The sequence below is a fragment of the Polistes dominula genome, unplaced genomic scaffold (genome assembly GCF_049000335.1).
Source record: "Polistes dominula isolate Pdom_NZ unplaced genomic scaffold, Pdom_raw_medaka contig_49, whole genome shotgun sequence".
Taxonomy (NCBI): Eukaryota; Metazoa; Arthropoda; class Insecta; order Hymenoptera; family Vespidae; genus Polistes; species Polistes dominula.
In genome coordinates this window covers 5261791-5277773 of record NW_028300914.1, presented here as the reverse complement: position 1 = coordinate 5277773, position 15983 = coordinate 5261791, and the positions used below count along the sequence as shown (strand labels likewise).

The window sequence follows — 15983 nt, the reverse complement described above, 5'->3', positions numbered from 1 at the left end:
TTGAAAGAGAGGGGGGCAGAGAGCAGAGAAGGGTGAAGGGTGGCTCCATCTCCTGCACTCCTAACTAACATGTATTTTGCATAAAGCTTACATTACTTGAATTACAATGCCGTCTCGTACCCTTCGTTGGCGTCCACCTACTACAGGATCGCGAAGAGTGGAGATGCGCGCTGCCATGTAAATTGCTTCCCGGAGCTTCGCCAAGTTTAAGCGCAAGTGCTGCTACTCCTACTGATATCACACACACATGTGTAAGCGCGTATGTTATACGTTGGCCAAAACCTTCCTACATGTCCATTTCTACAGCCCTTCTACACCCTCTTCGTCTTTCACAAGCATTACTCTCACTTCCCTAGAATTTTACTTATTTGTGTGCTGTGTGTATGTGATTTGTGACGTTTTGGACACTGGAGACCTTAGATAAAACGAGGAAGAAAATTCATTATCTTGATAATTCAACTTAACTTTCATAATTGTCTAGAAGAACATAAGTAATTTTTTAAGAAGGATGATTTTTTTTCTTGGATCAGAGGATTGTTTTTTTGGGTGGGGGACAGGGAATTATTGGAAGAATTTATTAGGATCATTTTTCAAATTGACCCACATTCTATTTACTGCTCGATACAAGAGAAACCATGTTTCAAAATGCAAAGTATTTTTTACATAGAAAGGAATAAAATTATAGAAAGAAGAATAAAGTTTTTCTCGAACGAAATTAATTTGTTTTCGAGGGAGGGAAGTTTCGGTGAGGTGGACAAAGGCTGTATCGGCTTTTCCCGAGCCATGTTCGAGCCCCCCCCCTCTTTTCCTTGCCCTCCTTACATTATTCACGCTACGCGCATATACGCGCACGAGTTAAGATGTGTTGGTAAGAACGTAGAAGGTATATAGATATTTGTGTTTGTAAGTGTGTGTATATGTGTATAGGTGTTAGCTAGCTAGCTAGCTAGCTGGTTGGCTAGCTCACTCGCTCGTTCACTCGCTCGGATACAAGAGCGTAACGAGCAAAACTGGCACCCCGTGCCCGAGATAATGGAACCTGGGTGTTTGAGAAAGGAAGGAGTTTGAGAGTGTTGAGTATGCGTGTTGGGCTGGCGGATAATTACGCGTCTATGTCCTTGATGCTTGTCCTTTCTTCCTGCTAGCTCACTCACACTTCTGTACTGAGAGAAATAGAAAGAGAAAGAGAGGGAGAGAGAGAGAGGGAGTTGAGCAAAGAAGTTGATGCGATCGCTGTAAGATAGAAAAGGGGGTTGGTTGGTTGGTGCTGCTGTTGCTGCTGCTGCTGATGCTGTTGTAGGGGATGAGTGGGTTATCGGGAATCTCGTAACAAGGTGTAAATCATCGTCTACCTTCCTCGTTTCAGTTAGAAACGTGTCGAGGAAACGATAAGTCGATTAAAAACTTTTTAAACGATGCTACAAACTATTTGCATATCCCAATATTTAAAACACGATGAGATTCTTGATACTACTAGTACTTTGACTTAGGCCGATATTATATTTCGTATAACTTTCTAAAGGGAGAAGAATTTGTTGTCGTTAGAAGAAAAGATAAAAGAATAAGGAGGAAGTAAGAACGTTATTACCAAAGCGACAAGGGTTTCGCGGAGACGGTGAGAATACTTGGAATGTTGGAAAATCATAATGAAATTCCGTCGGCCCTGGAACCCTTTCGAGACTTACCAACACATCTATACCTGCATATACTATTATATAATACACATGTATATAGTATATAAAGATAGTATATATATCGGACGGTGCTCTTAATCCGTCTACTATGAGTATACGTCATGCGAGATAACTTATTTAAGGAGAACAAGGTAGTGGAAGAGGAAACTCGAGGACTTGCGTAGCTCTCACCTCCTCTTCCTCCTCCTTCTCCTCCTTCTCCCCTTCTTCCTCTTCCTCCTCTTCCTGCTGCGTCTTGTCGAGGGACGCGGACCGGTCGTCTACTTTGTATGTACGCACGCTGACATCTTACACACCCTGGCCACCACCCTCCCGTCCACCCTTCCTCCGTTCACCCTCCTCCATCCTCCTCCTTTCGCTGTGGACCGAGGAGTTGGGGCCGGAGGTGGGCCAAGAGATCAATACTGGCGCCCCCTGGACCAGAGCCTCCAGCAGCCTTCGTCCTTCCACTCCTCCTTCTCCTTTCCACCATCATCTCCTTCTATTCCTCCTCATTCTGTTCCTCCCAACAGCTCCCACGTGTGTGAGCACTGGACCTCTTAGAATCACCAACCTCCGAAAACCCACTCACACCACCCTGTGCACCAGCCACCGGCGTGGCAACCACCCTAGGGCCATCTACTCTCTCACCCACGCAAAGAGCTTTAAAGCGATGTGCTCGTATTAAACAGCTTCCATCTATACCTTCCAAGACTGACTTACTTGCTTCTCGTTTTTAAAAATACTCTTCAATGCTCTTTGATCATTGTTAATTATTACCAATTAACAGCATACCCTGTATATGCAAGTGCATCTTATAAACTTTAATTTTTAGTTTTCATTCTAATCTATTTAAAATATTTTTTTTATCTGATTATTTTAAATATCTTATCATAAAAAATGTTTTAAAAAAATACGTTTAATATGAATTTTGTATGGAATCGTTTGTCTACTGTCCATTTTGTTTGTTCAGTTTTCTCTAGGTGTGTTTAATTCTCCCTAAGAAAAAAATTCTTTTATATTGTCCAAAGACGGATTAGCAACTGACATCTTAGAACGAAACCCCTTTTCGTTGACCGTTTCGCATCCCCATAGGAATTCTGAGATGCATCGCTACGATCCCTTGTTTAATCACGTTGATAACTTATGCTGCTCTCAGCCAGTTGGCAAAAAGTCCAGCTACTATGGTGCGGAGCGTTGCTTTGGAGACGGACATTTCTATCATTTCGTTAGCCATCGTACGTTTTTGCATTACAATTAATCCAAGAACGTAATGGGACGAATCCTGGCCACCTGGTCCTCGACGTTTTACAGGACAATGGTGCGTTCTTTGCTCTCATCTCTCACTCTCTCTCTCTCTCTCTCTCTCTCTCTCTCTCTCACTTTCTCTCACTCTCTTACTCTTACTCTCTCTTTTCCTTTCCATCTTGCTCGTATTCTTGCTATCTCTCTTCAGCTTTTCTTTAGAAGGGGGACTTACGAAATGACCTGCATCTTCACGCAGTCGCAGCTACACAAGTTGGACCTAATCCTCTGCCATCTTTCTTTAAAGATACATACTAGAGAGTTTCACGCTCTGGGAAATATTATGGAAGGATTTTATGACCTTGCTATGAGTTTCACGGTTAAATTCTTCGAGTTTCCGTAATAGTTCCTAAAAGTTGAAAATTTTTCCTTTATATTTTGATAATTTGATATCGTATGTCATCTATGAAAATATTAAAATTGAAGCAGATGTTTGATACTTAATCGATAATGCAGATCATTAACGATACAAATTATAAAGATTTATTCTTTCATAGATAGCATTCGATGTCAATTTTTTTAGGGATATTTGAAACAACGATTCTCTTCAATACGATCATGTTTTTCTGTTCAATGAAATGAAGTTTTTAGTCTTTACTGTCTTTATTGTATTCATTATTTTTAGAATATTCATAAGAGACGTGTAAGATTAATAGAAAAATAGAATTTATTTTTAATTTATTTAATAAATAAATTACCATATGGAGTTTTACTAACGTAGTTATGAAGGAAGTCGAGTTACGTACGTATAACGTCAAATTTTATTAACTATTCATTACATTTTATTAGCCAGAAACACGTATCAATGTTAAAGTCTTATAAAGAACTGTTTAGAAAATAATATAAGCAATTGGAACATTTCATGTTTACAAAACCAAGTAAGTAGAGACAGTTATATAAGAAAAAACATAAATTAATAACATATCAACAATATTTTTTATTAAATGTAAGTTAGAAGATATCGAATGTTTAAACCAGTGTATATGCGTTGAAACAATCTGAAATATAAGTAGAGTATATTAGAATATTAAAATTATTGGTAATTAATCGATAGGAGTGTCTCTTGTCGCTTAAAAGTTCAGAATATATGATCAATGTACCTTTCTCCTCAAGATTCACTTTTAGACTGAGACATTGTCTTCAATGAAAATATTTTTATACATTGTTGTTTATATGATTAAAATGTTGAGCATGTGTATAACGTTAATAACATTCTTAATAAATTAAATTTAGGATTATAACGTTAAGAATATTTCTTTCTTTTTATTCTATTGTAATTATTTTATAGCTCCTGTGCAGTTATGACTTTTAGTTTTAGATTGTCCTGTAATGTAAGTAGAGTGTATTAAAGTATTAATATAATTGGTAATTAATTGATGTAAGTGCTTATTGTTGTTTAAAAGTACCGAGTATAAAATCGTTGTACTGTCTTCTTTGAAATCCACCGGCTTTCTTGTCTTCTATGAAAGTTCTTTTATTAAATGTTATTTATATGACTTTCTAAATAAGAAAATTTCATTTATTAGGAATATTATTACCATTGTACAGATGCACAACTGTCAGAAAGTCATATAACAACATTTAATAAAAGTACTTGCATAGAGGACAACGTGCCAGTCTGAAGGTGAATTTCGAGGAAGACGATGCACTATGCATTTTTTTCGATTAATTAATAATTATTTTAATTTTCTAATGTACTCTATTTATATTTAAGGTTTCTTAAAGATATATACACTGGCTTAAACATTCCATACCTATTAACATATTTTAAATATTTAATGATTTTTATGTAGTATTTTTTTATAAGAAAATTTTTGCAGTAGAAGTCATCACTGAGTAGTATCATTAAAACAAATATACCTTTGTTAAAACAATTACATATGAATTAAAAAAATACAAAAAACAAACGTTATAATCTGAAATTCTATTTATTAGGTACGTTCTTCCCGTTATACACTTTGCTTAACGTTTGGAAAATTATATAAACAACATTCAATAAAAGAACTTTCATAGTGGACCATGACTCAGTTTAACGGCAACAATACACTGGTTTAAACATTCGATACCTTTTAACGTACATTAAATAGAAAATAATTTTAATATGTTATTAATTTATGTTGTTTCTTAGATAACTATTTCGACTTACTTGGTTTTGTAAACACAAAATTTTCTGATTACTTATATTATTTTTTAATCTGCAGTTCTCTATTAAACTTTGATGTGTTAACATCGATTCGTGTTACTGGCGAGTAAAATTTAATAAATAGTTAATAAAATTTGGAGTCACATGCACGTAACTCGGCTTTCTTCATAACTACGTTAGACAAATTCCATTATTATTATTATTAATTGGCGTTAGGAACTCGAAAGTTCATTGCCGCAAATACCAAATCCCGCCATTGTTCCCGTCCCTGAGCGCGATCCTTCCATTCGCGGTCTTTGTATCCTATTTCTTTTAGGTCCCTTCAAATATTATCCTCCCATCTATTTCTCGGTCTACCTAGTAGCCTTTTCCCATTCGGTACACCAACCAATATTTTGTGCGCCGTTCGATCCTTCCCCATGCGTGCCACGTGACCAGCCCATCTTAATCGGCGTGATTTTATGACGTTAATAATGTTCGGTTTGTTGTACAATCGATGTACTTCTACGTTATGGAGTTTTCTCCATTCGCCCGTTTCCTCATCGCGTTTTGCACCGAAGATTTTACGAAGAACTTTGTTTTCGTAAACCCTAAATTTCTTTTCGTCCCGTAACGTAAGCGACCACGTTTCGCTACCATAAAGGACTACCGGTAGGATGTTTGTCCTGTATACCCTGATTTTTAATCGCCTAGACAGCAACCGCGAGCTAAGTAATTTGTTAACCGAATAAAAACATGAATTGCCTAAATTAATTCTTTTTCGTATTCTATTTCGTAGTATCGCTATGGATACTAAAATCTTCCGACATTTGGTTACCTAACCTCACTTTATCCCTAGTTTCCTTTAGGCAAAGTTGAACAAGGTTGACCAATTTTGTTGGTATCCCCTGTCGTATTAGGATTTCGAGCTTTTTTTTCGTTTTACCGAGTCGTACGCTTTTTGAAAATCTATATAAAGTTGATGTACCGGCTGATTAAATTCCCATTTTTTCTCTAAGATCTGCCGAATAACAAAAATTTGGTCTGTAGTCGATCTATTTCTCTTAAAACCGCACTGGTGATCTCCCATTATCTCGTCCGCATACTATCCTAGCTAGTAAGATGTTTAATAGTATTTTATAACACGTCGGTAAAAGTGAAATACCCCGGTAATTATTACAATCCATTTTATCTCCCTTTTTAAAGATTGGGATTATAATCGACTCTCTCTATTGTTCCGGCAATGTTTCCTTGCTCCATATTAATTTGATTAGCTCAAAATTTAAATTCGATTTTATATTATACTAATGTAATAATAATTTTTACTTTATTTAGGTTTCCGAGTATTGGAAGAATACAGCATGAATATACATACATAACCTTATAATCGTGTTTACTTTTTTATTTTTTTTATATTTGCTAAGGTAAGTCTATTTTCTTTTATAACCTAAAAAAGTGCAATAGAATGAGAGAAAGAGAAAGAGAGAGAGAGAGAGAGAGAGAGAGAGAGAGAGAGAATAAGAAATGCAAACATATAGTATATAAAATGTATAAATGTGTATGTATATTTTCAGGGAATTTTCGAGCTGAGATCAAAACAAGAACAGCAGAACATTCAACACTAGCAACAATAATCAGAAAGAAATCTTCATTCTCCTTTTGTCCTTCGATGTGTTAAGACTAAAGAAAGTGAGGTATTAAATTTTATAATAATCTTATTTCTAAAGTTATACCGATAAATTTAATATTACATGTATAGGAAGTTTTTTATTAATAAGGAAGGTATAAAAATTGGTTTTCTTTTTACATAACTCTTCATTGAGTTAACTGATACAGTTATTTTTTGTATTTAGACAACTTTAAAGATTTTAATTAACAATTTTTATCAACATTACATACTTTTCTATAATTTTATAGAAATATATTAGAAAACTTATATTCCTTGAATTTGTATATTAAAGTACAAAGCACTATCCAAAAAATAATTGGTTAGTTTGTTACATTGAACAAATATATTTAACTTTTATTTTTAATAATTTTAATTCTCATGGATTATTACATTATCTTTTTATATTTAACATTGATTATTTATGATAGAATATCTTTTAATATGTCTTACCATTAGAAATGATTTACAGGAAATATTGTTCTTTAGTATGTTTCAACTTTTCCAGATTTATTTTTTAAAGTTACCATTTTTTTTATATTCATCGTCATCCTAAAAGTAGGATACACATCGCATTACCATAATGGTATTGAACTTTATCCCATTGGAATATATTGTAAGTATTCATTTTTATAAACATTATATTTGATTTTATTTGATATGATTTTGGATCATATTGCAGATATAACTTATCGTTTTGTTCTATTTTATATTACAGGTATGACAACGGATTTTCTTCCTTTTTAAAGATGTGGAATGAATTCTTGGATGGATCTTCGATTGATCTTCATGGGGAAATCGAAGAATTCCCTGATCGTCAGAATATAATACTTGCTACAAAGTAGGAGTGTTTTGGAGCCATCGCAGATCTTCTAATACTAACTGTTCATGTTTCTTATATGTGTTATAACAGTTTGTAACTAGTAAGTCAAAAAATTTAAAGTCCCTCCAGTATTTAATCATGCAGGGGATAAAAGCTCCTAATTCGTACGAATTACTGGTTGTAATTATTTAAATCAATTATTAACGAACACACGAGTAATTTTATTTTTGGAATTATTCATGAAAATTTTATATTTTATCATATATTTTATCACTTCACAGGATAGTTTTTCTTGTCTTATCGATTAAATTCATTTAATTAATAGTATAATTAATTAATGTACCTTATTTTACACTTCGTATTTCGCTGGCGTTAATAGTAGTGAAATTGATCATTAATTTACTCGATTTCATCCTGATAAGCATGTAATATTGTCTTACATGCATTGCTTAGTACTTACCTTATCTAATCGTGATTTATCTTGATATATCGAAACCCCTTCCTATTCGCTATGGATTTATAGCACTTATGTGTATTTTGATTTTCATAATATTAATTGTTACGAACATATAAAATAAAATTCTATACTTTTTAAATTTTATTTCTCTTGTTTCTATGATAGAAGAAAGTTTTTTATGTATATATTTCATACAATCTTATAAACAATTACTCATAATACAAATCTAAATGATATGTTGGTAAATCGATAACGGTTAGATCACGCTTAGATGGGTCAATTAATTCATAAGAGCGGTTCAATCAAGTCTCATAGAGTACGAAGCCGTGACCTTACCAACATGGACTAAGCTTGGGCAGAGGTACGTTGTTCACCCTCTGACCTCTTGCCCGGTACGATTACACGCTCGTCAGAGTTAATGACACTGTAATGATCGTCCGGTTTATAGAGGCTTCGGATCGCGAGCCAATCGTCGTCCCGAGGGAGGTGCGAGGAAGGTTCGAGAGAAGGTGATGAGGGGAAGTGAGGATTGAAAGGGGGAGAGAATTTCCCTTCGATGACGGATGGTCATCGCATGGTTATCGAGGGAAGGACAACGCGAGGCCATGAGGTCGGTGCTTTGGATAATCCTGATTAATCGCAGCAACGGAAGAGCAAGCAACCAACTAACCAACCAACCAACCCCCGAAAGGAAAGCCTTTCCATTTTCGAGTGTTACAACTACTACTAGGAAAAGGGTTGTGCACTTGAACTACATTCCACCATCCTCTGTGGTTTTCTCTTGCGGTTTCAGATCCCCTTTAGGTATTGTCGACCAAATTATTAATGTTTTCTCATATATCATGTTACTCGATGAAAAGACCTAAACCCCATTTTTACTATTAACATCATCTTAAACCCCTAAGTTATATTTTTTGATTTCTTCTTTTTCTTTTTCTTCTTCTTCTTCTACATTTTCTTCTTCTTATTTTACTTTTACTTCGTTTTTTGGGTTCGTAAAAATAAGCTTTTCCCTTTCTCTCTCTCTCTCTCTCTCTTTCTCTTTCTCTCTTAAGAGTATTAATAAATTGAATTCAATGCGATCTGAAAAGTCTGACGATAACGGAAAAGAGAGGAAGTACAATACGCTATTCGATCGTTCCCGACAAAGTGAGGAGGGAATTGGTTTACGGAGAGAATACTTGGAACTTTCTTTTGCGTTAAGCTAGAAAGAAAGAGAGAGAGAAATAGAAAAAGGGAGAGAGAAAGAGAAAAAGAAAGAGAAAGACACTCGAAGCGACGATAAAACGGTCTTATATTCGAGCGAGTCGAAAAACCAGATGGAAGAAACTAAATTCTTATCCGACATTCTCTCCAAAAGAGTTCTGTTAAAGAAAGAAAAACAATTGAAATAAAAAGACTCACACACACGCTAAACTATTTCATGATTCCAAGTTAAAGTCAACATTTAATCGAATCAAAGTGATTTCAGTAGATAAAGTTTCATTCTGCACATTTTTTTAAAGCTCAAATATTAAACGTGAATTTTATTTCACTAATAATTAATTAAACTTCGTAGAAGAAATATAAAAAGATGTTTGTTTCATGAAAATGAATTATTTTTAGGATTAATTACGCGCAATGATGATAAAAGTGATCGAGAAATGTTTAAAAAATAAATTCACGCTTAGGAAATTCTGTTGATAAAGATTGCAAGTTAAATTTAAATCAAAACGAAGTAATTCTGGTGTATGAAATATATTTAATTAACATTTATAGTTCTAACATAGTAAACATTATTATTATTTCACTGAAAATTAATTAAACTTCTTGAAAAATAAAAAAGCAATTTTTATTTGCAACACCAATTAATTGCTATGAATGAGATTTTAAGAATTAATTAAGTGCAATTATGATAAAAAGTGATCTGAAAATCTTGAAAAAGAAACCAACTCACGTTTTCTGAATCCTATCACGACATTCCCCGAGTCCTATCCCAAATTAAAAAACTTTGAATTGAATTAATGGATGAAATATCTTTAATTAACTTTAATAATCTTGATATTATGTCACTAAACATAAATTTCACCTTATAGAAACAATAAAAAGAAAAACGTCTATTTGCAATAATTATCAAGACTTGTTAAATGCAATGATGATAAGAATGATCACTAAATGTTGAAGTAACAAACTCACGTCAAACGAATCCTATCTAGTCGTCGTCTAGCGATGAATTAAAGTCTGGACTACCCCTTCCCCAGGATATTAGCCACCTTTTCCGGGAGTGGGACATCAGACGATTAGGGTTATATTCGACCAATCCTATCCGATGTCGGTCTACGGTACGCAGGACCACTGGTCAAAATTGTTGGCTATTGTTCCTCGTGTAAAAAATTTAGTACATATGTAAGCAGGATTCGATGACGAAGGTTTGAAGGTTCGTAAGGAACCTTTTTAACGTTTGCAAGGAACGTCTCTTCCTTCTTCTCTCCTCGTAACTTCTTCTATTTGACCATGGTCGAAATGATGATAATAATGATAATAGAAAGAGACAAGAGAGGGGGCAAGAGGTTGGTATAAAAAACTTAGAGTGGCTTTTGAATCTTTTGAAAATATGTAGCGAATCGCGCACGGTCAACGGACTAGGCCGATGACCGGGGGAAAAAAAAGAAAAAAAGGAAGAATGAGATACTCGGAAGAGAAAAAGCGACAACTGCCGTTTAACGGAAAGTATGCAAATCGTTTGGATTTCCATGCTCAACCTTCTCCCTCTCTCTTTTTCTCTTTTTCTCTTTTTCTCTTCCTCTTTCTCTTTTGCGAGCAACGAACTTTACCTTGACTTTGACCGACATATTTACTGGACGTCTGGCTATTGCAATCCTTGAAATTTTTGCTCGAATAAAAGTATCTTCATTCCTAAATACTATATGTATTGCATATAGCATAAATTTGATACAAATACGATACTATGATTCTAATATAATGTTTTGACAAAAAAATTAAATTCTAATGAACAAATGTATACGATAAAAATTGATCTCAATTCTAAAATTCGGCCTTGAAGAAGTTTCGCGATCTTGAATTTTGAACTAATTTCAATTGAACAGAAGAATGCATTTGAATGTGTGAGTGTCTGATTGAGTAAATGAAAGATACAAATAGGAACAGTTAAGTGAACGGTATAATTTCCCTTTTATAAAAGCGAAAGATGTTGTCCTTGGTCTGTCGAGAGATTGGAGAACATTTATTTGAAGCCGGCAGGTGTTACAGGATGTTACACGAGTGTTGTTCATAATCGGCACTTCTTCTTCCATGCTACTTGCTGGACCATGTTTCTTTCTCTCTCCCTCTTTCGCGTTGGGTGGAGGAGCACGTGGGTCTCTTGAGTTCTTCTTGGCGGGAGGTAACCGGTTATTCTCTCTTTTTCCTCTTGCGTTCCAGCTCGCGACAATGACCAATGGTCATTTCACGAGTAGTGTCAAAGAGGTCTCTGCCTAGCACGTGCCTCTGAAACACCTTCGGGCCATAATCCAACCATTTAAACTTCATCCACGTACATTTCACTAATCGACTTATTCATTTCTTTCATTTTTTTTCATTAACCTTTCAACGCATTCATTCTAAGTCGAACTACTAATCTATTTTATGATACATTTGTAACATCCTGTTTTAGATACCAAAACACTTTTAGACATAATTCGACTACTTATATTTCTTTCACTTATTGCAAATCCAATTATTGATTTTTTTTTAGCCTAGTTAATGAAATATTAATTTCATGAACTAATTTTAGATACAAAACTACTTTCCAACCTAATTAAATAAATTATTTGAACTTTCTCTTCTCGTGTTATTAATCGAATAAATTTATTTCTTTTCCATTTACATTTTGATTACAAATATTAATCTCGAATTAATCTCTCTGATAAATGTTTACCATTTTTATTAAATTACTTTAGATATCAAGATACGTGTCGAGTTTTGAAAATAAATAGTACGGTGTACCGCAATATGTTATACAAAAGCAACCCTACGATGAAACGAGTTGTCCATCAAGAAGATCATTAATCACTCAGACACTCGACAATTGCATTCGTATAACTTTCAACGAACTTTCGATATTCCTTTACATCATTCAGTAATCCAAAATTCTCACTTCCACGAGTGCAAAGGGGTTAAAAACTTTACAATTAAGTAACTGAATTGGGGTGAAATACAAAACTGTATACGTTAGACGTAAGAATAGTCGAAAAGTTTGATAAGTAAATCTGTTTATAAAAGAAAAGTGAAGAGTAGGGAAAGAAGTGAGGGGATTTGAGATATTCTTTGGAAAGTATATGCAAAATTGGTGTTAACAATTCCAAAAGGTTTAATCCAATTTTCTTAGGATGTCCGTTAATGTATGCCAGGTATTAGAATAGGATTTTCTGCACTATGCAATATTGTAAGCCAAGTTTGGCTTTTCTCTATTCTATGTAGACTACAATTCTATCTTTAACTATCGATAGACATGCACGTACACATATATACATATGGAGACATGCATACATTTATATATTAACCCTAGGTACTCGATAATCCCGCGAACGTATTTGAAAATCATGATCGAATGAGTTCTCGACGTTCAACGGCTTTTTCTTATTGATCTTAGTGGGGCCGGTGGCATAACATTTCCTTAGAATTTCCTTCCTAACCTATAAATCGGTACGTTGAGCAACTAGAAAAGGGGTAGAGGAGGAAGAAGAGTATTCGAGAAAGGAAGGGAGATAGCCACTGAGGAAGGAAAGAAATAGGGATGGGAACATTATAATGTTAAAGGGATGCCACCTAGAATTGCTGTTGCTATTGCTACTGCTGCTGCTACTGCTGCTGCTGATGGTGGTGGATGGTTAGGAAGAGAGAATGTAAAAGTTAGAAAGAGAAAGGATGAGGAAGAAGGAAGGAGGAAATAAAAAGAGATGGCGAATTTGAGTACATCGAGGAAGTAGGGAGAAACGTTTGAAAAGCTCATGCAAAAGGGGAGAAATTAAAATGTAAAAGGGATGATGTGCTTCTCCTATTCCTTCTCTTCTTTCTCTTTTTTTCTTCCTTTTCTTTTCTTTTTTTTCTATTTTCTTTTTTAAGTTTTCCTTCTTCTTCTTTGATTTTAATTCTCAACTTTATTCAATTCTTACAAGAAATATATTTTTCTTTTAATTTTCTCCGTGTTTTCCATGTAAATCAACTGTATATATGATTTTGTTTAAAATTCGTATGACACAAATAAAAAAAAATATAAATCATGTAGATTAAGTGTGAAAAATTTCGTATGAAAAATATGAAATGTAGATCACGTAAATCAACTGTACAAATTTGATATTAATGTAGAATCATGATAGATCAAGTGTAAAATGAATTGAATTTTGTTAAAACTATGAAATATTCATTCAGTTGATGTATCGATTTCTAAAAGTAACCTTATCACGTTTTTCAAAGTATATCGTTTAAGGATCGCGTTTATCTATAGGATAGAGATCTATGGGGGGTAGAAAGATCCGTTTTCTCGAAGGGATGTTCCATACAATGGCTACAGGTGATCTGTTCTATCTGTGAGAATGTTCCCACAGCATCCTTCTGAACAGTCACCCTTTTTCTACTTGGAATAAGATAGAAAGAGAGAGAAAGAGTGAGAGAAAAATTTGGAGATAAAAAACTAGACTTACAAGACACTAGACACCGATTTTTTTAAAATTCTACACAGTTGTAGGGGTCCATATATCGTGAAGCCCGTAAGACTTAATAGCTTCAAAGAAAACGAAGGGAAAAGTTTCACATGCATTTTTATATTTAAGTTCCTTTTTAATAGAAAAATAAATTGTTTATAATTTAATTCAAGAAAAAAGAAATTATAGAAAATATACATGGATGGTTGTCTTTCCAACTTGTTAGACTCAACTTTTTTTAGGAAAGGTGAGAAAGAAAAAGAGGAAGTGAGATATGTGTGAGTTTGTGTGAAAGAGAATAAGAGTGTTATAGTTTTCGTTCCGTGATCATTCGTGCGATACCAATCTTTACCAACGCATTTTGACTGTGTCTGTAGATTTAAACTATAAGTGTGTTAGAATAAAAGCGTCTTTTTCGATAGGATGTTAGGTGCTATAGTGTTTTTGGTCTACCCCTTTTCGAACGTATAACTTCCCCCTTGATCGTCAACGTTGCACAGAGTACTATAATAGTAAACGGTTAAGGACATATTTCTTTCGAGATGCACATCCGTCTTAAAAGAAGAAAAAGAAGGAGATGAGGAAGGGGAAGATTCTGCGTGATAGAACATACAAACGAAACGACACGAGGAACTAACATGTTATCCTAGAAAATAGAAAACTTAAGGGGAATTTATGTTTTATGGAATTTTTCTTTCATACGAACTTTTATCAATTTTTTCTTGGGATTTGGTTTTAATAAATTATAAATTGTTAGTAATTATTTGTTAAATTGTTTCATAGTTTGTATTTATAGTAAATTTTTATTTTAATCTGAATTTCAAATTGAATTAATTCTTTTCTGATGCATTAGATGATTTTTTTTAAATCAAAACAGTAGAATATTTTTTCTCATTAAAAAATTAACAAATTATTTACTGCAGTAGATGAATTAGTAAATTTAAGTAAAAGAAAGTAATAATAAGACGTAACACTTTGTGCAGAATATTTAAATTACAATTCACTGAACAAGGAGTTTGAGTTTCGATCCAGGATGCAAGGAAGAGGATGCACCTGCTTAAGGTGTTCCATAACACGTGTCAAATTCGACGTGTAACGGATTCGTGCAAAAATGAAATCAAAAATAAAAACGTGTTGCTTGTTTTAGTTCTTGGAAACGTCTTCATACTACTGTGAACCTCAAATTAAATTTAAATTTTACAGAAAAAATCTAATTTAACTCTCATAATAATAACAAAATTAAAGAAACAATTCGTAATTAATATTCTTACCGAAAAAAATCAATAACATTTCTTTTTTTTTTATCATAAATAAAATTAAAAAATAAGTTTTCTCGTTATGATGTCAAATTAAAAATTCATTTCCTCGAGATATTAAAACGCACACAAATGAATAAAACATTGATATAGATATAGTTGAATAAAATGGATAATTGGAAATACCTAAAGTTTAGCGTAAAGTTCGAAGGTCGACTGTCGATTGACTCGTTCCGACACCAGATTCGAACTCGCGCGTCCATTGACTCGAATTGACCTTTGGGTCCCAACGTCCGGTTTCTCGTCTGGACCTCTGACCAGCAACCAACAGGTCCCTGTCATGGTCCCATTAGGATATCGCTTCTTCGGACTGTAACCCTCTGAACGAGAACAAGAATACAAAAAAAAGAACAAGAAGGAGAGCAAATCAAAAGCTGGCACGATTTCGTGCGACGTTTCGTACTGTAAGCCACCCCTTTAACTCAAAGATCGGATTGCATTTTGGGGGATTGCTTCGTAAAAGATTACACCGATCCGGTTTTAACCGAAGTAGTGCAACCCAACAAGATGGCGTTACACGTATGTAAATCGTAGGAAAACTGTCAGAAAGATTAAATTCCGAATGAAATTATTCACTCCTCGTAGAACTCGACGTTGAATTTTCGTTAGAATTTCTTCTTCCTTAGGTGCAACGTTTCCTTTTCTACGACCCATATACGACAAACCGATTTAATCCTCTGATAAATAAATCTAACGGGAATGATAAGGGCTACAGAAGGACATGAAAGTATAGCAATCGTGATAAGATTGAGTATAAACGTTTGAACTCTTGAATCTTTCAAACGAAGCTAAGGTCATTTCGAGTAAATTTGTTCTCGAAAATAAAGAATGTTAACGAACGTTGCGGTTTCAGCAGTTAGCCTAACGCGAAATGTACACTAAAGATAAAAAACGTATGGACGATAAAAAGTCGAATGAAATTAAAGGACGACGTTTCTCT

General features: G+C 34.1%; 1 long non-coding RNA gene across 1 annotated transcript in view; it reads left to right on the top strand.

The window, feature by feature from the left end:
• LOC149033350 (uncharacterized) overlaps nucleotides 1-14681 on the top strand; it is a 36003-nt gene extending 21322 nt beyond the window's left edge. Inside the window, exons 2-3 of the long non-coding RNA XR_016175756.1 lie at nucleotides 6675-6794; nucleotides 7485-14681. This is a non-coding gene — a long non-coding RNA (uncharacterized LOC149033350). The remainder of the gene's footprint in view (nucleotides 1-6674; nucleotides 6795-7484) is intronic.
• The last annotated feature ends 1302 nt before the right edge of the window (nucleotides 14682-15983 follow it).